This window comes from Hypanus sabinus, chromosome 7 (assembly GCF_030144855.1).
Source record: "Hypanus sabinus isolate sHypSab1 chromosome 7, sHypSab1.hap1, whole genome shotgun sequence".
NCBI lineage: Eukaryota > Metazoa > Chordata > Chondrichthyes > Myliobatiformes > Dasyatidae > Hypanus > Hypanus sabinus.
In genome coordinates, this window is record NC_082712.1 from 138,827,163 (window position 1) to 138,850,962 (window position 23,800).

The 23,800-nt window shown below is 39.4% G+C and overlaps 1 protein-coding gene and 1 long non-coding RNA gene across 24 annotated transcripts in view; one reads left to right on the plus strand and one right to left on the minus strand.

Moving 5' to 3' along the window:
- The window catches only part of sox6 (SRY-box transcription factor 6), a 602,254-nt gene that overhangs the window by 420,375 nt on the left and 158,079 nt on the right, over positions 1-23,800 (plus strand). The window lies entirely within an intron of this gene.
- LOC132397259 (uncharacterized) overlaps positions 4,200-23,800 on the minus strand; it is a 64,785-nt gene continuing 45,184 nt past the window's right edge. The window contains exon 3 of the long non-coding RNA XR_009513319.1: positions 4,200-8,381. This is a non-coding gene — a long non-coding RNA (uncharacterized LOC132397259). The remainder of the gene's footprint in view (positions 8,382-23,800) is intronic.

Below are 23,800 nucleotides of genomic sequence, written 5' to 3' on the forward strand. Positions count from 1 at the left end.
AATTAGAACAAATAGCATTATTCATTAAGACAATTTTCCATATGAAAAATAGTTTCCTTTAGAATAATCTATGGTGCTCATGATCTTCTGTGATGAAGAATAGCCCAGGTAATTCCTGGGATGTCAGGACTGTCTTATGCAGAAAGGTTAGAGAGACTGGGCTTGTACACGCTGGAATTAAGGAGATTGAGAGGGGATCTGATTGCAACATATAAGATTATTAAGGGATTGGACAGGATAGAGGCAGGAAATATGTTCCAGATGCTGGGAGAGTCCAGTACCAGAGGGCATGGTTTGAGAATAAGGGGTAGGTCATTTAGGACAGAGTTAAGGAAAAACTTCTTCTCCCAGAGAGTTGTGGGGGTCTGGAATGCACTGCCTCGGAAGGCAGTGGAGGCCAATTCTCTGGATGCTTTCAAGAAGGAGCTAGATAGGTATCTTATGGATAGGAGAATCAAGGGATATGGGGACAAGGCAGGAACCGGGTATTGATAGTAGATGATCAGCCATGATCTCAGAATGGCGGTGCAGGCTCAAAGGGCCGAATGGTCTACTTCTGCACCTGTTGTCTATTGTGTATTATCTACTGTAATGTGTTCAGGGAGTTTTGTCCCAGAAGATTAGAATTGGTGATATTGTTAAACAAGAGTTGAATGTATGTAAATAATATTCCTTTTCTCAGAGTTTTAATTTGTATTAATTCATTTATTTTAAATAGCAAACCATAAAAGTCCATGCAAAGACATAAAACTTTTATTGCTAAGAATAATTTATGGAATAGCAGCTTGCTCTCCAAATTGTACTGCCCAGGCTTGTGTATCTAGTGAGCTAGGATTTAACATTCATGGTCAACCTTGACTGATTGAGGCATCAAGATTTCTGGAATCTTTTCTTGTATGGTAATATATTTATTGTATATCTAGAAGTTGGCTTGATCATTTTTGGATAAGGCATTAATATTCATTGCTATTGAAGAACCTAGAGCATCCTCAAGAGAATCCCTGATGTCAGTGTGTCTCTCAAATACGACCAAAAGAAAGAGCATGTTACCTTTGTAGCATTAGCTACAGCTTTGAGATTACACAAAACACCTTTGGAATTAATGGATTTTTTTGAATTGCATTCATTGTTATATGGGCAAATGCAAGAGTCATTTATTTAAAGGAAGCTATGTTGATCAGGATGCTGAGAAAACTGTTTCTTTTTAAGCAAATGCCACAAGAAGCTTTGTACTGGCTTTTCCCAGGTTCAGCACCTCATTCCATGATACAACACTTCTTCAGCGCAGCACTGAAGATGCCAAGACATGAACTGAAAGCTGTTTGTTTGTGGAGCATGTTATCAATTAAGCCAAGCTGACACTTAAATACAACACAAACAAAATGCTGGAGGAACTCAGCACGTCAGGCAGCATCTATGGAGAGGAATAAACAGTCAATGTTTTGGGCCAAGACGCTTCATCAGGACTGGAAAGGAAGGCTGCCAAAGCCAGATTAAGTATGTTGGGGGCGAAGGAGTAAAATCTGACAGGTAATAGGTGAGACCGAAGGTGGGTGGGTAGGGGAAAGTGAGTGAAGAACAAAGCTTGGACAGAAGAGGTAAAGGCTGATGAAGAAGGAATCTGATAGAGGAGGAAAGTGAATCATAGAATAAATGGAAGAAGGGGGGACACTAGAGGGAGTTGGTAGGCAGGTGAGGAGAAAAGAAGGGGTGAGAGGGTGACCATTGTGGGGGAAGGAGGAGTATGAGGTAGTAAAGAGAGAAGGGGGAAGGTAGGATAAAGCCAAAGCTTAAACTTTTCTTTGATGTGCCGTGATTTTGAGGAAAAACTGGAAAAACCTTTGAAGAAATTTTGTGCTATTTATCTGAGAGAGATCAGGCAACCTCAGTGGAAACTGTAAGCTGGTAGTATACAATGTACCACGATGAAGTTTCATCAGCAGTTTCCTTTCCATGAATTTTCCAAATGTTTTGGCCAAGCTGGTCCTTGAAATTCCAGTTTATTTAAATTATTATTCAAAATTGTGACCATGAGGAGATAGATTAGATTTATTTAATTGGTATGATGGCTTAGGGACGATAGAGGAAATATCGGTTCTGTTTTAAATCTGCAACTCTGAGCTTTTTCCCTATTGTAATGATTCCTTCTGGAATCAACTTTCCAAATGGTCAGTACTGAACTGATGAGTTAATAGAGTCACTCATTAATTTTTGATTTTCTGAACACTGTACAGTGTAAGCCCCTGCTAGAAATGGAGGAAAATGTGTCTGTTCTCTTGCAGGGTCCAAATTAATTTGAAACCATTAGAACCTTTGAGCAAATAAAGTGAAATTCTTTGAGAAGGTTGGAAGGTGTTTTTAAGATCACTGTGTTAATTTAATTTTTATTGGCTTGGAAATGCAGCTTACGTAGAATGAAGACAGAGTCTCTCTGTATTTAATAAGCAGCCATATGGCAATGGTGTGTTTCATTATAAGATATTGTGTCACTAGTTTGAATGTAACCAGTAGGGTGGAGTTAAGACTCACTTAATCACTTCTACCATACCCCATTATGGTTTTCTATGCTACATTTCAGTTTGGTTAGAAGCATTTCAAAGTTTAGTGTGTACCGTTCATTCTTGAGTGGGTCCTTCTATAACACAGCTTTTTGAAGATCATCCTATGTGGGCCCACTCTGATATATTTTTAAGGCAAGTAAATTTGAAATTATTGATAAAATGTTGTTTAAACATTGACAGATTATGTGAATAAAAATTAAAACTGCAAACACCTGAAGCCTCAAACAAAATTGGGAAGGGTCTAAAGTACAGTTTTCATTGAAAGATAAGTCATATTTCTCATTTACATTTGTAGGGAGGGACAGATTTGTAGATGAATGCATGATGAAAGTTTTAAAAAAGTTATAAGATTTAGATATTGCTGTTGATAATATTAGCAGATGATTTCCAATTCATCATATAAGGTCACTTATCGACTTGTTTATTAGGGGCATTAACTTTTTAAATACAAATAGGTTTCACTTCAAAAAAAAAATACTTGTTGAGGCTACTACTCATCAGCTGTTTCTCTCCAGTCCTGCCAAAGAGTTTCGACCCAAAACGTCGACTGTACTCTTTTCCTAGATGCTGCCCGGCCTGCTGAGCTCCTCCAGCAGTTTGTGTGTGTTGTCAATTCTGTATCCATTATACATCAATATTCACACTGAAGTGGCTACATACCTACTCCTCAAGACCTGTTTAATTTTATTTCTTGTTAATGTGAGATCACAGCACTTTTTGGTCATGGGCAAATAATGTTTCTGCAGCATTCAGAAAATCATATCACTCCTTCAGATGTTTTGTTCTAATTATAGTCCAGTAAACCTTAGAATAGCATGTGCTAGCAACATGAGGAGCAGTGTAGATAACAACTATAAGATCATAAAACCGCCTTGTGGTAGAGTTGACCAAATGTGCATGAATGGCATTTCATGAAGCAATAATTCTGCAGGAAGAGGTCAGAAGGCTCAGTCTAATTGAGAATAATGTAATTATTGGTCTTTTATGAACAATGGCCTTTAGATATACAGCAAAACCTGTTACATATAAAGCATAATTTATCTTTTTAGAGGTGCACATGACTATTATTTAAATGTCTTAACTCTCATAAAATGATTTATCATTAAAAACCAATAGTTTATTGGGGGATAAAGTTCCCTGCTTTCCACATTTAACAACATATACTCAAGTTGATCTTAAATATAGTACCATACTTTAATCAACTTCAGATTTAACTGCTTCTGTGGATGTTTCAAATTCTTTACTAAGGTGGTAGGATGAGCATTGGAGAGACGAAAGGTCAGAGTAGAGTAGGTCCAACTTTCTTCACAAGATGTGGAGAAACTTTGCCAATGCTTTTGTCCCACAGAGAAACTTACTTGGCCCTCCCAGTGTAACTCATGGAAGATTTGGTCTGGCAGGGAAGTAAAGGTATTGTTGTGTGGTGGTTATATTGCTGGAGCATGTCCAGCAGTCTAGACTATAGATGGAGAGCCATGTGTTGCAATTCTACCATGGCAGCTGGGGAATTTAAATTCAATTTTGAAAGAAATTGTGTAATTAATTAAGTTTGGAATGAAAAGCTTGTTTAAGCAATGGTGACATTGAACTACTATATTGCTGTAAAATACCATCTGGTTCATTAATGACCTCCAGGGAAGAAAATCTGACATACTTAGGATTCCAGACTGACCAATCTGATGGGCTTCTAGTTGCCCCTGAAAAGGCCTAGAAAACCACATAGTTCATTTTGGGTAGACAATAAATGTGGTTTTTCCCAGTGACATCTTATTTCTGACAAACTAACGAAGAAAATAAGTTGTTCCCCTCCTTCACAGTTCAAATAAATACACTTTCTGGCCACAAAAACATCTATAAAAAGGCTCTGTGATTGTCAACTGAAAATTGGATGCATAATCATACTCAGTTGCTACTTTATTAAATACATCTCTTCATTGATGCAAGTATTTAATCAGCCAATCATGTAGCAGCAACTCAATGCAGCAAAGCATGTAGACTCAGTCAAAAGATACAGTTGTTGTTCAGACAATCAGAATTGGGAAGAAATGTGATGTAAGTGACTTTGACCATGGAATGATTGTTCATGTCAAGTGGGGTGATTTGAGAAACTGCTGATCAACTTGAGAAACTGATTTTCACACACTATAGACACTAGGGTTTACAGAAAATGGTTAAAAAAAAAGGCACCCATCAGTTCTGGTTCTGAGGGCATAAATGGCTTGTTAATGAGAGAAGTCAGAGGAGAACGGCCTGTCTGGTTCAAGCTGACAGAAAGGCAATAGTAACTCAAATAACCACACGTTACAACAAAGGTGTGCAGAAGAGCATCTCAGAATGCACTAAATGTTGAACCTTGAAGTGGATGGGCTACAGCAGCAGAAGACAACAAGCATACACTCAGTGGCCACTTTATTAGGTACAGGAGGTACCTAGTAAAGTAGTCACTGAGTGTAGATTAGTTTAATTGTCCGTCTCTCCAATTCCTCAACTAATTTACACAGAGCAGGATGGGATTAATGGACCCTTATCTGTTAAACAAGAACGTGCTATTTTGTGTGTGCCCATAATTTTCATCAAAACAACTACTAAGTTAAAGCAATTCTGCACCAAATAGAAATGTTGTTATATGTATTCAACCAAAAAATCTTGAATTTCCATAAACTATGCCTTGAGGAAATTGGAGTATTATCAACCTCATAAATACAGGAAGCTGCACAATAATGGAAGGTCCTTATTGATTAACTTAATCTCATAATGAATAAAATATCCTTGTGGCAAATGTTGAAAGATGATTTGAGAACTGGAACTTTTGAACTGAATTTGAGATGAGACCTTCATTATCTGGCATAATCCGGAAGATACATCTTCCCCCATTTTCTTAGTTAATTATAGAGTTTGCTGAATAACTGAGAGCCAGAAATTTTGCATGGGATATCAATCCTATAGCAACATGCAGACTGCTGGAGTGACTTAGTGGGATGAGCAGCACTGGAGAGCAGAACAAAATTGTCGACGTTTTGAGTCAAAACCTTGCACTATGACTGAAAATCGAGAGGCAAGGTGGCCAGCATAGAGGAAGAGGAGAAAGGATTCCAAAATGGACTGAGGAGGGGTGTAAAATAATATGCAAGTGGAGTTGGAAGACAGTAACAGGTGTATGATACATAAAATCAGAGAGAGGAAGAAGACGAAACAACAGATGGAGCAAGATAGGGGTGGTGGGGAGCATGAAGGCAGGAGACAGCTCCTGGCGGGAGATGAGCTGGAGCATCTGGATTATTCTGAACGGAGTAGGGGAGAATGGAAGTCATTAGAAAAGAGGGAAATGAATAACATTTGGAACCACCAAACTGGTGGGGGGGCAGGGGGTGTTGGGTGTTTTTGAAGTTAGTGTATAGAAATAGGAGGGGACAAAAAAGGACATTCAAGGATCAAGGGTGAAAGGAGGTGAAAGAGGATGGGAGGGAGATAAAAAGAAAAAGAAGAGTTTACCTAAAACTGGAAAACTCAATACTCATGCCATTGCGTTCTAGTCAACCCAATTGGAATACAAAGTGTTGCTGCTCTGTTTTGCATTTGGCTTCATCCTGGCAGTAGAAGGGGAAAGATGGACAGATTAGTATGGGAATGGGGAGAGGAGTTATAAAAGTCATCATCTGGGAGCTCAGGATGGCCATTAAGGACTGAGCATAAGTGGTCTGCAAAATGATCGCTGAGTTTGCACTTGGTCTGGCTGATGTAGAGTAGGCCACAAGGGGAGCATCGAATGCAGTAGCCATGATTGGAGGAGGTGTATGTTAGCCTTTGCACTACCTGTTGGACTCCTTAGCCCCTTGGATGGTGCTGAGGGAGGAGCACAATGGAAAATGCCTGGGGTGAGGGAGGGGATAAGCAGACGAAGGGGTCACGAAGGGAGTGGTCCTTCTGGAAGGTGGGGAGGAGAAGGCGTGGACGGTGCTGGGATCATGTTGCAGCTGGCAGAAATGATGAAGGATGGTATGATAGGTGTGGAGGCTTAAAGGACCAGAGGAGCTGTATATCTGCTCTGTCTGGGAGGAGGAGGTGCAAGAGCAAAAGTATAAGAAATAGAGGAGATGTGAGATCAATCTCCATTAACCACAGCAGAAAGGAAGACACATTTCCTCAAAAAGGAATATATTTCAGATGCTCTAGAACAGAAAGCCTCATCCTGAGAGCAGTTGTGGCAAAGCCAAACTATGAAAAAGGAATGGCGTCCTTGCAAGGGATAGGGTGGAAATTGTTATGGTCTAAGTTGCTGTGGGAGTTGGTAAGTTTTCAGTAAATAACAGTGATGTGTTTGACTCTGGAGATGGATACAATGAGGTCTAGAAAATGGAGATCATTCCTTGAATTGTTTGCTTATGTTACACAACATGAAAATTATCTGCGAAGAGTGTGGAAATAGGAAACTTTATTCATGTTTTTGGCCCAGATACTGATCCAGGATTGCTCCATAAGTTTCCACATTTCTATTTTATCCTGTATTCCCTATGCAGCAGGTTAAGTGCGTTATTCCAAGTATGAAACTGAAACCCTGCTGATATGAGTGAGATCATGACTGTTTTACTGGGAGAGGTAGAGGTTATTCAAGAGATTTAGGAGAAGAGGAATTATCTTTGATCTCTGACACTAAAAGTGTGAAGGAACATTGGCCAGTGATTCTACTCATTGAAGTAGAATGAACTTACAAAACTCTGGGCAATCAGTGGCCAGTTTCCTCACAGTATAGTGAACAAAAATGAATTTCTTTGGAGGTTTCCCATGCTGTTCATGAAAATTTGCTTAAAAAAATAAGAATTAAAGGGTCTTGAATATCACCCAAACATTTTATTTGACTTCTGCTTGCTTCAGTCCCACATGATTGACTCCTTGCCCAGAGTTTACATCTTATCTCCGAAATCAAGCCATAGGGAAATGTTTCTTTTTAGTGTTTATATTATCAATATGACTCAGAATCTTCAGTTTCGATGAGATTGCCTCCCGTTCTTCTAATCGCTGATAAATGCAGGTCAACTTTACTCAGGCCCTCTTTGCAAGGCAATTTTGTCATCCTGGCAGTCAACTTTGTAAATCTGATCACCACCAAGGTGCACACGTCCTTCCATAAGAAGAGAGTCTAAAACAGCACAAGTGCCTCAGACACAGTTTCAAAGTTCAAAACTTCAAGTTCAAAGTAAATATATTATCAACGAACATATATGTTATCATATACAACCTTGTGATTTATTCTCTTGAAGCTGTTCTACAGTAAATACAAAAAACACAATAGAATCAATGATAGACCGCCCCCAACAGAATGGGCAAACAATCAATGTGCAAGAGACAACAAACTGCAACTATAAAAAGAGAAATAAATAATAATAATAATAAATAAACAACAAATATCAAGAACAGGAGATGAAGAGTTCTTGAAAGTGAGTCCATAGGTTGTGGGAACAGTTCAGTAATGGGGTAAGTGAAGTAGACTGAAGTTATCCACTCTGGTACAAGAGCCTGATGGTTGAGGGGTAATAACTGTTCCTGAATCTGGTGGCATGGGTCCTGGTGCTCCTGTCCCTTCCTGATGGCAGCAGAGAGAAGAGAGCATGGTCTGTAAGGTGGAACTCATTGATGATGGATGTTGCTTTCCTGCAACAACACTCCATGTAGGGAGGTCTTTACCTGTGATGGACTAGGCCATATCCACTACCTCTTCCAGGCTTTTCCATTCGAGAGCTTTAGTGTTTCCATAGCAGGCCGTGATGCAACCATCAAGCTCATGGTAAATTACTTCAAACTTCCTTAATCAAACTTAAATCCCTTGTAATAAAGGCAAACATATTATTTGTTTTTCTATTTGTTCATGATACCCATATATTTTTATGTGATTTTTTAACGAGCATTCAAGATCTCACTGCACACCAATATAAACTTTTTTCTCCTTATTTAAAATATTCTGTTTCTCAATTCTATATAGCAAAGTGAATAACTTCATGTTTTCTCATATTATATTCCATCCACTTCTTCGCTCACTTAGTTGTCCTGTAAATATTACTTGACAGACTTTTTGCACCCTTCCACAACTGTTAAACCTGCTTACGTTGCGCTTTCATTTTTTAATTTGTCATTACTTTGTAAATACTACTGTCCCACTACTGATGTTGCAGCACCCCGCTGGTAACAGCCTGCTCTTCTGAAAGTGCCATGTATACTTTCACGGCACCGTTTTTTGTTGTTTAACCAATTCTTTTTCCGCGCTCATACATAACCTCTAACTCCATGTGGAAATGAAAAAGAGAATAACCAGTTTCCTCCTTGATTTGATTCTTGTGTTAGTTCCTTGACTTAGTTCTCTAATGGGATGGTGTGTGGTTCATCATTAACAGAAAACTATGGAAATCTGCCTGCTGTGATCAAACATGTTTTACCCAGTCTAAGTAAAACTCGAATTCAGTAATATAACAGTGAGAGAAAATAGCAAGATCATTAATATGTACAGAGAAGGTGCACAAGCAGAGAAACTTTACTACAAATCAAATGAAACCGATGAGATAAAAATCCTGGAGACCCACAGAAAATCGAGTAGAAAGGGATCACAGATGCCCAGAAAGAGTGGAGCAATGGTGCAGTGAACACTGCAAAGGTCAGAGAGACGGAGATGGATTCAAAATCTCAGACACTAGAACACATTAGAGTGGAGGGTTTGTGATCAGCTAGGGCGAATGATTACTTTTATTTTTAGAAACCACCTGAGAGTAAATAACATTATAACCACAGCCTTTGCCATGTATTCATTCCATTTTGGTCTTAGAAGGCCACAAAGTATTAAAAGAAAACAACAAAAATGGGTAATTTTAAATTCCGAAACTGGTTTGTGTCTGGAAGCATGGATTAATTCAGACAGTTGTTTAAACTTCTGACTGATTAATTTTGCTTGACAGTTGCCTCAGTAGTTCAGGCAATAGGGGAGGACTACACCAGTATCAATATCAGAGCACGTGCATGACCATACCTTAGAAAAGTTCATAGTTAATAAAACAAGTTTACAGGCATTGTAGGAAAGTAATGGGGTGGGTTGTGGAGATGGCGTAATAAGTGACATTAAAACAGTAGTAACTAATACAAAATTAAATCAGCACTTCAGGATCGTTTATGTATTCCAGTTGCTCTATGGATCTGTGGTTCAATGTCTCAAACTAGTTAATGTTTTCCATTCAGTGCCGATGCTATTTATTCTATCCATTAACTTTTGTTTAATTTAACACTCTAGAGGGAGGAAGAGGTCCTCTGACTACTAGTACAACTTTGCTGAGTGATCACATATTATGCAAAAAGACAGGGAAATGGGTGGCACTCATGTTTGCACGGGAGGGCCTTATTCTCTATCTCTGTGCCGATGATTTTTAAACCGTGGTAGTAATGCTCCTCTGCTGAGCACTTGGGCTGTTCTGTGTTCTCTGTGAGGGCTTGAAACCAGATTCCTCGTGCCGATCTGGTTTTACTTATCAAACCCAGACTTGCCTCCCTCCTGCCTGCTGTGCAGTGGCAGCACAGTGCAGCACCAGTTTCTTTCTCTTCTGTCTCCCCTTGTCACAAGGATTCCAGCTGTCAGTGCAAGGCAAAGACATCCTCTTTTCTAACTGTGCAGCTTCTGATGAGAAAATAGAAGTACACAGCAGCCAGAGCTGTATATTACTCTAAATCGTTACAGCATTAGCAAGTAACCTATTGTATATCCTCTCACCCCAACTTAAAATAGATAGTTAAGGGCAATAAACAAGTAAACACACACACAGCCACTGCTGTTTAAGAACCAGGAACAGAGCAGATGAAATGATTTATTGGGCTTTATATAGGGAATTTAAAGGGTATGTATTGCCAACGATGTGACTAGCATCCTCGCTGCTGCTCTAAGTAGCCCCTGGGACAAACCTTTGTTCCTCTGTACTTGACAGGCATGTGTCTGCTAAATGAGAGCTTAATTTCTCTCACGTGTGTGCAATTTTGAAGCCCAACAAAGCAGCCGAGACTCCAGCTATTTAAAAGCTCCGGGTCTAGAGGAAGCATTATTGAGAAAGTGATGCTGAAGGGCTAATTGGTTGATGTGGTTTAGCAGCTGTTTTCAAGGAGTGTTCCAACACGGAGGGCTACTACACTTGATCTGCAAAGCCATATTCTAAAAGGAGGAAAAGGCTTTGAAGGTCCAATTTAGCAACTAAATTTGTCAATATGTAGCCTTAACTTCCCATTGGTGTTTTGAATCAAGGATATCCAATGATAATTTTTGCGAGAGGCAGGCTGTGTCATCAATGACCAGCATCGGTAGTTTATATATACCATAGAGTATTGAGAATGACATTGCAATGTGTTGACTAAAGGATTAGCAAAACCTCATGCGAGTCCCTTACAGATTGGGAGGAAAGAAATAACACAGAAGAAGAAATAGTAATGGAAGTTAAACTAACAATGAAATAAATCAGTTAACCTATGGCATTCTTTAACTAAGAGATGGTGGAGACTTAGTTGCTAAATTCAATACAGAGGTGGTTAGATTTTTTTTGGAAGCTAGCAGAACTAAGGGACATGGAGTTATTTCAGGAAGGTGGTGATGAGGTACAAGGTCAACATAAATCCATATAACACCTGTTTATCATTGGAGGCATTTAACATATCATGTCCATTAGAATTCAAAAGACAGAATGCATGTGGGGGGGGGAGGAAGTGGGGTTCGATATTTTTTCTTTGAATGGGTTCTATGGTTCTTTATTTTGAGGTAGGCTGTGGGGAAGACAGATCCCAGGGGTTTGTGTGCTGCATTCATACTTTAATAAATGCACTTTGAATCCTTTGCTACATATTCTAAGTATAAAACCCTAGTTCTTTTACTTCATAATTATTTTCTGAAAAATACATTCTGAGACCATACTAAATTCTGTCAAATCCAATTGCGTCGAAAAAAGTTGCAGCAGTTTCAGGATCAAATTAAATCCTTGCCTTACATGGAATCTATGAGCAGCATTTTACTTCTTATAGGTAGTGTAGTGGTCGGTACGACACTATTACAGCTCAGGGCATTCTGGAGTTCAAAGTTCAATGCTGGCACAATCTATGAGGAGTTTGTACATTCTCCTTGTGAAAGCATGGGTTTCCTTCCACAGTATCGTTAGTAGGTTAATCGGTAATTGTAAATTGACCTGTGATTAGGCTAGTGTTAAATAGGTGGGTTGCTGGGCAGTGTGCCTCATTGGGATGGAAAGGCCTGTTCCAAGCTATGACTCTAAATTGAAAAGACAATAAAGAACAATGGCATTGAGAAGGTGCTAAACAGGGATGAGAAATTGACTTGTATTTGTTGACTCATAGTTTAAAGCGAATCTGACTTCATGGAAAGGATTTGGAATCACGACCTATAATGTTTGTTGCAGCCAATTTATGCGCTTACAAATAAAAAAATAACCATTTACAGTCAGAGGCACAGTGGGGAGGAAAATACACAAGAGTAGGGACCAGGAGGTGGAGTGTGAGGGGAAGAAATTAATACTGAGCTAATCAAAGAAAAATTCACAAAAAAATAACAAATCCTTAGCTATCCACACAAAAAATGCTGGTGGAACGCAGCAGGCCAGGCAGCATCTACAGGGAGAAGCACTGTCGACGTTTCGGGCCGAGACCCTGGGTCTTAGTCCGAAACGTCGACAGTGCTTCTCCCTGTAGATGCTGCCTGGCCTGCTGTGTTCTACCAGCATTTTGTGTGTGTTGCTTGCTTGAATTTCCAGCATCTGCAGATTTCCTCGTGTTTGCTCCTTAGCTATCCAACAGCTTTGTAGAATGTCATCGATAACAGACCAGCAGCCAGCAATGGGTTTTTAAGCTTAAGTGAAAAAAAAATCTTTAGAGAACTTAATCCAAAAATCTATAAGCAAAGCTTTGCAAGAGCCTGTGCAAAAATTATAAATACTGGAAGTTTGAAATTAAAACCTGAAAATGCTGGAAAAACTTAGCAGATCAGACAGCATCTACTGAAAGAGAAGCAGAGCTGCCATTTCAGGTTGAAGAATCTGATGAAAGGGCTTCTGACCAGGCAATCTGTTTCCATTTTCACTGATATGTGATAATTTGATTGACCTGCTGAGTAGATCCACATTGAATGTTTTTATTTCAGCAGTTTATGCACCTGGACTTTGTTTGATAGTGGAGATTTTTTTAAATTTTTATTGATTGATTGATTGATTGATTGAGTCATAGAAATATTCACTGAACTTTTGAACATTTCTTGCGACGGAAAAATTACTGTATGGAATTTTGCAACATTCAGCTTTTTTCTTGTAAATCTCATTTTTCTTTTATGCATTTTTTTCTAATGCTCAGTCCTAAATGACTGGATTCACATATTTTCCCTTTTATGTATTTAATGAAATAGTAGACTCCTTTGTTTTGGTTGTGAGAGTCATTAATAATTGCTCAACACTTTCACTTAAACTGGTTGGCTGTTGAAATGTTCAGATGTGCAAGAAGTATATTTGGTTTTAAATGTTCCATCATGAGAGAAGATTTCTTCATTCACTGTTTTACATCAATATCACATAGCATGATTGCAGACACATGAGATGTTGCAAAGAGGCTCATGTGATAAACAAGAGGTAAAGCCCCTGTCATTCAATTGGTCAACTGCAGCTGTTTAGCAAGTACCAGCTGAAATAGTGAGTGTACATGGTACAGGGGACATTGAGGTGGCTATGAGAGCAAATGAAAGAAGAAATATATAAATTGATATAGTTTATAAATAGTTTCCAATTTAAAACACTGGTAAGGTGTACAACATTTTAGTTTGCTCGGAGTGCATTATGATGAACAGCTCAGTCTGTCTAATTGCTGTCTATTACGGAAGTTGTTAATGTACTTACCCCAATTCTTTCTCTAGCCATTTTGCATATTCAAGATCTGAGTCTTTCTTTCATGAGGTGTTTTTGAAGTGCTTGCACACTGCTTGACAGAAATCCAAAACTAAATAGACTCATTTACCTTATGTGATTGCCCATTGAGCTGGAGGAAAGCATTTGTGGGGAGAGAAAGTAGAAGTTTCTGATGTTATAACAAAGGAAATGTTATATTCAGAAATGATGGATTAAAGCAAACTTCTGCTGCCTCTTTCCATTATTTTAATGGGAAACACTAACTGTTTGAAGATGCCCATATTCTGTGGCTGTAACATTTGAATTCTGAATATTTCTACAGCTTATTTCATGTACACATTGATCTCCCGGACAAATCAAAGAAGAGCTAGGCTTTCAGTTTGTTCTCGTTATTTCAGTAACTTATTATCTGGGAGTGAAAACTTTCAAACGATGTATTTACACTGTGCTTTGATAAGGTTTTCACCTCCAAATCATAGAAAGCACAACTTGTCTCTACGGTAAGACCTAATTTGGGAAAAAAAATCTCACTTAAAACATGAATGCCAGAAGAAGTCATAATATTAAGGGAAGGGAGACTTTAAATAGGCCAAACATTGACTTTTATTTTGAAAGATGTTTGTTACTAAGGTTGTACTGAGTTAGGCTACTAACTATCCACAAAAAACAATTCTGTGAAAGTAGATGTGATAATTGTACATAGAGATAGCATGGAAACACAAGAAAAATTTAGATACTGGTGTCTAGAGCAACAAAAGAAAGGCTGTAAGAACTCAGTGGTCAGGCAGCATCTATGGAGGGAAATGGATGGTTGATGTTTTGGGTTGAGACCCTTCGTCTAGACTAGAGTGATAGCAATTAGATGAAGGTTGGCAATTAGAGACAGGATGGAGTGGACTGTAAGGCAAAGGGACAGCAAGGGAAAGGGGGAAGATAACAAGCTTTAACAGAGGTAGCAAGCTGAGAGAGAGAAAGAGAGATCATGTACAATTGAGTGATCGGCCTAAAGCAGTAGGTTAGATAAAGCTAAAAAAGAATGTTTGACAGGTACAAGTAGCAGGCCTGTACTGGAGCCAGCAATGCATTTTGTGATGTTAATATGATACCACCAATCCAGAATTTGCTCATACAGAACTACTTCAAGCCATTCAAGGACAGCGGTAGCATTTTTGTTTCATTTCCAAAAATAATATGAGCTAAAAATGTTATTTAAAAAAAAACTACTACTATTTTACACGTTGCTCTCATCATGTTCTGTGATATCCCAAGTTAAAGTGGAAACATTTTAAAGGGAAAAACGAGCAAGGGTGTGCATCTTTGAACAGGTTCTGTGGCTCAAACTGATGTTACACAACAACCTGTTTTTATTAAACATCCCTTCACTTTCTTCCATAATTTCCTTTTCACTTTTAAATTAAAGCCATCCAGTTAGTGTTTTCTGCCAGCTGGTTTAGATGTGTGCCAATCGCTGAGTAGATTGCTGCAATAACATTTTAATAACGAGAGAAATAGTGATCAGAATTTCTTTATTTCAAACATTCATGAGCATTTATTCATTTTTAGGAGGCAAGCAACTTGTGAGAAAGAATTTTGCCAAAGCTCAGCTTTGATTCATCTTCTTGAAATTCACCTTCTCTTTCTTTCCTCTTACCAACCTTCATGGTAATGAACCCATTTGCCACTGACCTATGTACTTTTGCCTTTACACTCTCCCATCATTTCTGTTTTCGATTATTTCTTTTTCCCCAGCTTGAATCCATTTGATGAAGCTATTAGCCCATTCAGTGCAATCATGCCCCTTATAGAATAGAAAACTTACAGCGCAATACAGGCCCTTTGGCCCTAAAAGCTGTGCCGAACATGTCCCTACCTCAGAAATTACTAGATTTCCCCATAGCCCTCTATTTTACTAAGCTCCATGTACCTATCCAAAAGTCTTTTAAAAGACCCTATCATATCTGCCTCCACCACCGTTGCCGGCAGCCCATTCCACACACTCATCACTCTCTGAGTAAAAAAATTACCCCTGACATCTCCTCTGTACCTACTCTCCAGCACCTTAGATCCTCATGACCTGTTTTCTCGCTGCTTGGACGAGGAAGAAAGTAAAGCTGACTTAGGACTGGCAGCACCGGAATTAAGAACACTTACTACTCGTTAACCATTATTGTTATCTTTTAACGAAGACCATTACTTCACGCAGATGAATCATCATCATTTCAGGGTTTGGAAAAAAGGCCATATCTTTTTCAGGTTCGGATCCAGATTTATTTATTTACCACATGTACATCAAACCATACAGTGAAATGTGTCATTTCTGTTAACTCCTAAGGATATGAAGGGGCAGACTCCAAGTGTTGCCACACATTCTGACACCAACATAACATGCCCACAAGAACAATAAAACAAGAACAACAAAAACAAGTTCATTTCCCAATCTCCCCAACACACAACCACCTCCACTCCTCCAATCCTAAAACAGGTCATACCTAGGCCTCCAGTTATTGGCTCAGCTTCTGCAGACTCAGCATCAGGCCTTAACTTCCAGACCCATACAGACCTCTCACCTTGGGTTTTGTTGACTTGGGATCACTGGCCCTCCTGCCTCCTGCCTGCCTGGACTTCTGACCCAGGACTTGTTAACCTGGGGATTGTTAGACTCTGTCCTCAGGGTCTGCCAAGTTGACTTCTGAATTTCAACTGGCCTTCAACTGCGAAGCATTTGGAGTCAGAACACCAGCTCCAGCCAATGATGTACATTTACTGGTCCTGATCTCTAATTCACCCTCCTCCCTTCCCTAAACCCTAAACTGACCCGTAACTCCACATGCTGTCCCCAAAATCATCGCTACGAACCTAAAAAAGCAAATAACTTTGAGCCACAACCTCAATGGACATCACAGCTTGGCATCATCTTGACTGGAAGTAGTATTTCTGCTGATATGTGTTAATGGTTTTACGGTCATTTACGTTCTTTCCCACTTCACTAAGTTCAGCTCCCTGTAGAAAGTGTGAACCCCCTGACCTCTTACAGCCTCCTTTTAAACATTCTCATCAAATTATTACTCCCTTGGCAAGGATTAATGTAACATGTCAAAAAGACCACTATTATTATGTATCTAATTTTTTCTAGCATTGCTCGTCCCATCACCCCCTCCCTCTTTGCTGATGAAGTAGATTTCCAGGTGGATAACATACTGAGCTCACCAAGATGCTACAGAATGTGGGATTAGGCTTGATAAGTAATATGGCTAAATTGTTGACCTGAATTTGGATACACTGCTGGTGGCAATACACATAGTGGCAATGTCAGATCAGTGGACTGCAAGGAAGCGTCATTAATTAGGAAGCTGATCTTTGTGTGTTTCACACCTAGCATGAGCCAATCTGTTTATTTTTTTCTGACTGTTGTCAGTGCTGCCTGCGGTCAAATCAGTGACTCAACTCCCTTTGAATAGACATAACCCTGTCCTTTTAGTGCCACTTGCCAAGATGTGAGGCTGGATCAGAGCTGAGTTGCCCCAAAGGAGTGGGCTGGTGAATTAACAAACAAGAGAGAGCCTGCAGCTGCTGGAAATTCAATCAGCATACACAAAATGCTGGAGGGACTCAGCAGTCCAGGCAGCATCTATGGAAAAAAGTACAGTCGACACTTCGGGCCGAGACCCTTCGGAGTCCTGCCTTTTTTCCGTAGGTGCTACCTCACCTGCTGAGTTCCTCCAGCGTTTTGTGAATTGGCTGGTGAATTAAAGCTGGCCTTCAATACAAGGCGCTGCCCTTTGGCTGAATGACAATGGCTATCCTGTGCATCAATAGTTGCCTACTTTCGGAGTCAGCTGAAGGATATGAGCAATCTCACAGTGTGAACTTTGACCTGCCATTACTCAGCACCAGCAAAGAGATTGTGGAAGCGGCCTGAATGGAAAAAGAATTAACAGAGAATGGACAAAGAGGATGATATGTGCTTTTTCTGTTTTTTTATAGACATCAGATAAAGGAAACACTGACCCAACTGATTAGCCTTTGATTTAATATATTGACACATGGGCACGAATAATTCTGTTTAGTGGCTTTTCCCTCAGATGGATCAATTTAATTAGTTATAAAATTTGACTTCTTGTCAAGAGCCAGAAGAAATGCTGACTTAAAAAAAAGTTGCATGCAATTTAAACAACAAAGCTATCGAGACTCAGTTAAAAGTTAATGATGCACAGAAATTGGCTTAATAGAGACAACTTCAGCAATGAAAGTGATGGTTGGGAAATTAAGCTAAGTGGATGGCTTTGGAATTGTAATGCTGCCTGTACTCTTAAACAAATTCATAAATTATTAATGCATTCAATGCAAAGAGAGAGAGAGTAATTCACTGCTCTTTTTTTAAAACAAATTTTGCTTTTGTTACGTATAATTAGCGTATAGAGTTTTACGGGGAATGGCAAATAAAAAGTGCTTCTCTTTCAATATATCACCCTGTGTCAAATTGGAACCATTTTTTAAGAAAAAGTTCTTGGGTCATGTTTCTTGTTGTTGGTGTTGAGCAAACTGTTTTGTCTTTGCGTTGACTTACTCTGGCCACAGCCTACACAGAAGGAACCACAGAGAAAGGGGGTTATTAATACTCTCTTTCTGCTGTGCATGGCCAGCCAGTAGTCGGACTGAGGCCCGTGTTTTCTTAGGGCTCGGGTGGCAAAGCAAAGCTTTCAGCCCTCAGCAGTCCAAAAAAGTGCCTTTTTGTTTTCTGCCAGGAGAGTTGGAGTATTCCCCATGGAACACAATGAATGGAGCATTTTGTCAGACACCAATTCGGAGACACTGAATTCTTGTTTTTGATAATTATACTTGTCCGTCACTGGGTGTGCACATGACATTTGAGCGTGTTTAAAGTCTTAACACACTCATGTGCCTGCAATAAAGTCACTTAAAACAAGGCGGGCTTTCTGCAGACAACAGAGCTGTGTCTGTTGTTTTCTCAGGCCTAAGCAGCTGGGAGGCAATTGTAGGACAACAGCTTAGTCTCTGTGAAACATTGGATGAGGAGGAAAACAGACCCAGTCTTTTCCTCATCAGTTAAAACAATGGAAATTCTGTAATGTTGCTATTGACATGTGCAGAAAAGAATTGCTGGCACTGGGGGTTTAAAGAGAGCAATTAAAAAGAGTGGGGGGGGGGGGCAGAGAAAAAAAATGATCGTCCCATGTTCAATTCCTACTGCCTCAAATTGTATTATTTCCTTTCTTTTGTTCTATTATTACTTGGCAAATTGCATCCACAATGGAACAGATTTTCATTTTCGTGTGTATTTCATATCCCTTTGCATTCAAGTTGATTCACAGACAGGTAGTCAGTAAATCAATAGCCTAATAGGATTTGAATATCATTTATGAAAAATGAATTGTAATGAAATATTGGGGAAACAGGCAATTTTACTATAATTTTAATTAAGTCACACGCAATTCAGTGATGGCATTCTCTTGGTCAAAAAGGTTGCATAGTTAGAAATTTAACCTGAATATCCAAGCTCATTCCATCAAAAGTCTACTGTGTAACTCTTCAACATCTTCTGCATGTTTGGATGTAGGCTTTCCACCTGAAAACCACTTGTAATTCAGTATTAAAGTCTAAAAGTTCATGTAAACTTGTGTTTCCATCTCAAATTTCCCAATAGGATGCCGGATATATTTGAACAGTTTTGGCATTGAGGCTAAGGCAATTAGACTCCACTTTTTGTGTCAATGAAGAGCCAGTAATGGTGTATAGTTTCTTCAGTAAGCTGGCAATTTCACAGGAACAGGATTGCATGGTTCATGAAACTGAGAATTGCAATGTTGGTAGAGCAGGGGTATTCTGAGAAATGAATCCCAATCGGGTTTAATATCAGCATATGTTGTGAAATTTGCTGTTTTGTGGCAGAAGTACAATACAATACATAATAATAACAATACTATATATGATAAGAGTAAATATATACTGTACATATAAAATTTAATTAAATAGGTAGCACAAAAAGAGAGATGAAAAATAGAGCTAGTGTTCGCTGGGTTCCTGAAATCCGATGGTGAAATGGAAGAAGCTGTTCCTGAAACACTGACTGGGTGGCATCAGGCTCCTGTCTCCCCTCCTTGATGATATCAATGAGAGATGGCATGTCCTGGGTGATGGGGGTCTTTAATGATGGATGCTGACTTTTTGAGGTATGGTCCTCGATGCTGAGGAGGATAGTGCCCAAGATGGAGCTGGCTGAGTTTACAATGTTCTGCTGCTTTTTCTGAACCTGTGCCGTGGCCCCTCTATACCAGATGGTGATGCAACTAGTTAGGAAGCTATCCATGGTACATCTGTGGAATTTGCAAATGTCTTTGATGGCATAACAAGTCTCCTCAAATTCTAATGAAATATAACCACTGTCGTGCCTTCTTTGTAATTGCATCACTACTTTTGAGCCCAGGGTAGATCTTCAGAGATGTTGACATCAGGGAGCTTGATCGTGCCCACCTTTATCTCTGCTGATCCTTTGATGAGGACTGGTTTGTGTTCCCCAGCTTTCCCTTCCTGAAGTCCTCAATTAATTTCTTGTTCTTACTGATAGTGAATGCAAGAGTTTTGTTGTTACACCACTGAACTTGCTGATCTATCTCACTCCTGAACACCTCCTTGTCACCATCTGAAATACTGCCAACAATAGTTGTGACACCTGCAGATTTGTAGATTGCTTTAGAGCCACACATTCGTGGATGTAGAGAGAGTAGAGCAGTGGGCTAAACAGGCTTCCCTGAGGTGTGCTAGTGTTGATTGTCAGTGAGAAGGAACCAATATTTTTAGTGAACATAGACTGTGGTCTCCCAGTGAGATAAGCAGGGATCTAGTTACAGAGGGAGGTAACAGACACCAGTCCTCCTTGAACGATCAGCAGTGGAGAGGGAGGGATTTCAAGTTCCTTGATGTGAACATCTCTGAAGATCTAACCTGAGCTCAAAAAAATATTGATGCATTTACAAAGAAGGCATGGCAGTGACTATATTTCATTCGGAGTTTGAGGAGATTTGTTATATCACCAAAATCAGGCTTTGGAGCTTGCTGATTTGAACCGTAGGTGTGATTATGTTGGATGCTGAGCTGTAATCAATAAACAGCAGCCTGATGTAGGTATTCATATTGTCCAGGTGATCCAGGGCTGATTCAAGAGCCACTGAGATTACATCCACTAAAGACCGATTGTGATGCTAGGCAAGTTTCAGCAGGTCCAGGTTCTGGCTTAGGCAGGAGTTGATACAAGCTATGACCAATCTCTGAAAGCATTTCATCACAGTATATGTGAGTGCATGGGGCAATATTGCTGAGGCAGCCTCTCTGTTCTTTTCAGGCACTGGTATAATTAGGCCCCTTTTGAAGCAGGTGGGAACCTCCGACTGTAGCATTGAGTGATTGAAAATGCCTTGAACACTCCTGCCAATTAGTTGGCACATGTTCTCAGAGACCTATCAGATACACCATCAGGGCCTGACGCCTTGCAATGATTCAACTGGCTGGAGGTGAAGAACCTGTGCTTGGTACCTAATTATACACTTAACCGGATTGCTTGATATTGATATTGGATACAGTTCTAGAAATAGATGGCATTCCACTTGCAATATTAACAGCCTCACATGTAATTCACAAATATAACTATTGTTTATTGCTAATAAATTTCAGCTGAGCTTTTCTAATTTCTCATGATTTGTTAACCGCCTTTGTTAATTTTGGGTTTGACACCAACACCGTTGTTCTCTTATCAGAAATATATCTTGAAGTTTCTTTTGCAGGTGAAAAGATGGTTAAATTAAAACACAAACCTTTACAATTGCATACCCACATAATTTAATGAAATTACATTACTAAGCGCTTTTAACTGTTGAGTTCCATTTCCCTTAAAAATTCTCAAACTTGTTTTCAAAGTTCACTAAGTCCCTGCTCCTCCCAGTCAAATTTACTTCATCATTTTTAACCTTCAAAGAACTTGCACTTTTTCAGTTGAGATCTCTGAGTTTAAGGACTCCACTGTAACAAAGGCCCTAAAACTCTGGGGTTCCCTTGCTGAACATCTCTATCCATTCACCTCATGTTCTTTATATTCCTAGTTGTCAACTTCTTTGACCATACCTCAGGACTTATACCCTAATATTTTGGCTCTGCTTCAATTCATTCCTATTTGATAATCCTGTTCTGTAACGAGGAATATGAGCATGCGTGTTCGGCAGTGGGCTAGAAATTGATTTAAATGGCTTTAAAGCAATTCTGTGCAAATTACATAAGGGTGGTCTCAACTGCAAGTTTCCCCTTATAATGCCATGCTGCATTTGGTATTATTGGCTTCATCTGGCAGTCCTTACAAATATGTTGCAAGTTCTCACATTTGCAGACTCTCAGACACACAGTTGTGATCTCTGCGGCCAGGAATATAACTCTCGGCAAGCACTAGTCTTGCAGCTACAAGGAAGTAGAATTGCTTTGTGAATGCATAGAGTAATGCTTGTGGGTGTGGTGTGTTGGAGAGTGCTTCTAGGAAGTGGAAGAGGGTGGAGAATGGATGGCAGAGCAATGCCAGAGTAATCTAAGCAGGCTGGTGGAGAGCAGTACCCACATGTTCTGTGAGCAAAGGGTGCCCCATAGACCCAGCGTGGTAAAGTCTGGTCCTCCTGACAGCCAGTTGTCAGGGAGATCTCTGAAAAGATAGAATTGCAATGCCTGCACACCTGCAATTTAGGGAATGACCCTACCTACTCTGTCTACTCCTGTGGACTGTAGGAATGTACATGAAGTCTCACCTTCTTGAGTATGGAGTTTAGATGATGTTATTGCACAGTGACCAGCTGTAAGATGGAGCAGAAATCAGCAGCAGCAACCTAGAGTGATCCTGAGGCTAGGAAAACAGAGAGTGACCATCCTGACCACCACGAGTGTGAGGCAGTACTTAAAGTTGTAGGAGGTTAGAGATCTCAGTGAAGATGTGGAGTTGGTGCTATTGATGCCTTTTCAAGGATGCTTTGAGAAATGAATCTTCCCACAGCAGTCAAATGCATTGAAGATATCATCAAGACATTCTTCCCGTATTCTACAGCATTAAATTTGTTAAGACTTGATTCATTTGTGCTACATTGTAGTGGCATTGCCAATCACTCTGTATTCAATGATCACTTGAAATAGTTATATAACCATATAACAATTACAGCACGGAAACAAGCCATCTCAGCCCTTCTAGTCCACGCCGAATGCTTTCTCTCACCGAGTCCCACTTTCCTGCACTCAGCCCATAACCCTCCATTCCTTTCCTATCCATTTACCTATTCAACTTTTTTTTAAATGACAAAATTGGACCTGCCTCTACCACCTCTACTGGAAGCTCATTCTACACAGCTAATGCTCCCTGAGTAAAGAAGTTCCCCCTCACGTTACCCCTAAACTTTTGCCCCATAATCAAAATTATTTAAATTATATTAAAAATAACTTTATGGAATACAAAATTTTAATCACTTTGGAAAAAGCACTCAATTATTTTAAGTATTTTTCTCTAACTCAACTTCAATGATCCACCCTCCCTTTATCCGTGGTCATGAATATCAATCCATATTCATCTTAAAGGACAAAACTCAGACTAAGGTGGAACAGACCTTCTGAAAATCAATCTGAAAGGTTTAGCTGTCAGTTTCATTTTTCCTGCCAAGGTGCAGCCTAGTATTCAATGAAGGTGGAGGCAAGAGCAGGGTAAGTGGTGGACATGTCCAATTGTGGCAGATACTTATAACATATATCCACATTTTCTTTCTCATTTACAGTTATTAGATTCTATTTTACATTGAGCAACATTTCAAATTATATTTTATTAAAGCAAAAGGATCATTTAACATTTTCCCTGGCTGGGTGAGCTTTTTAATGAGAATAGTCTCAGTAAAATTAAATCTGTTTGTTAATGATGAAAAGTCTCAAAATCAATGCTAATTTTCCCCCATGCACTCATATTAAATTGGCACTGATAAGCTATCCTTGTGCGTCTATCAAAGATCCAAGAATGTTGTTAATTATTTGAATGTTGTCATCTTGAAAGCATGAAAAGAACAGGGAATGCCAAGTATTGATTGTATTAGTGATATTGCTTCACGTGCTTTATTATGTGCTTGCTATTTATGTCATACCAGGTAATTCTCCAACTTCTTTTGCAATGTTTATAAAAGTTACTGAAAAAGATGTTCTGGATTACTAAGGATGAATGGATGGATTTGTAAATGTGTAGTTGCTGCTCAAGCAGGTTACAGGTGCTATTTGAGCTGTCAGCTTGAATTACAGTCTCATTCT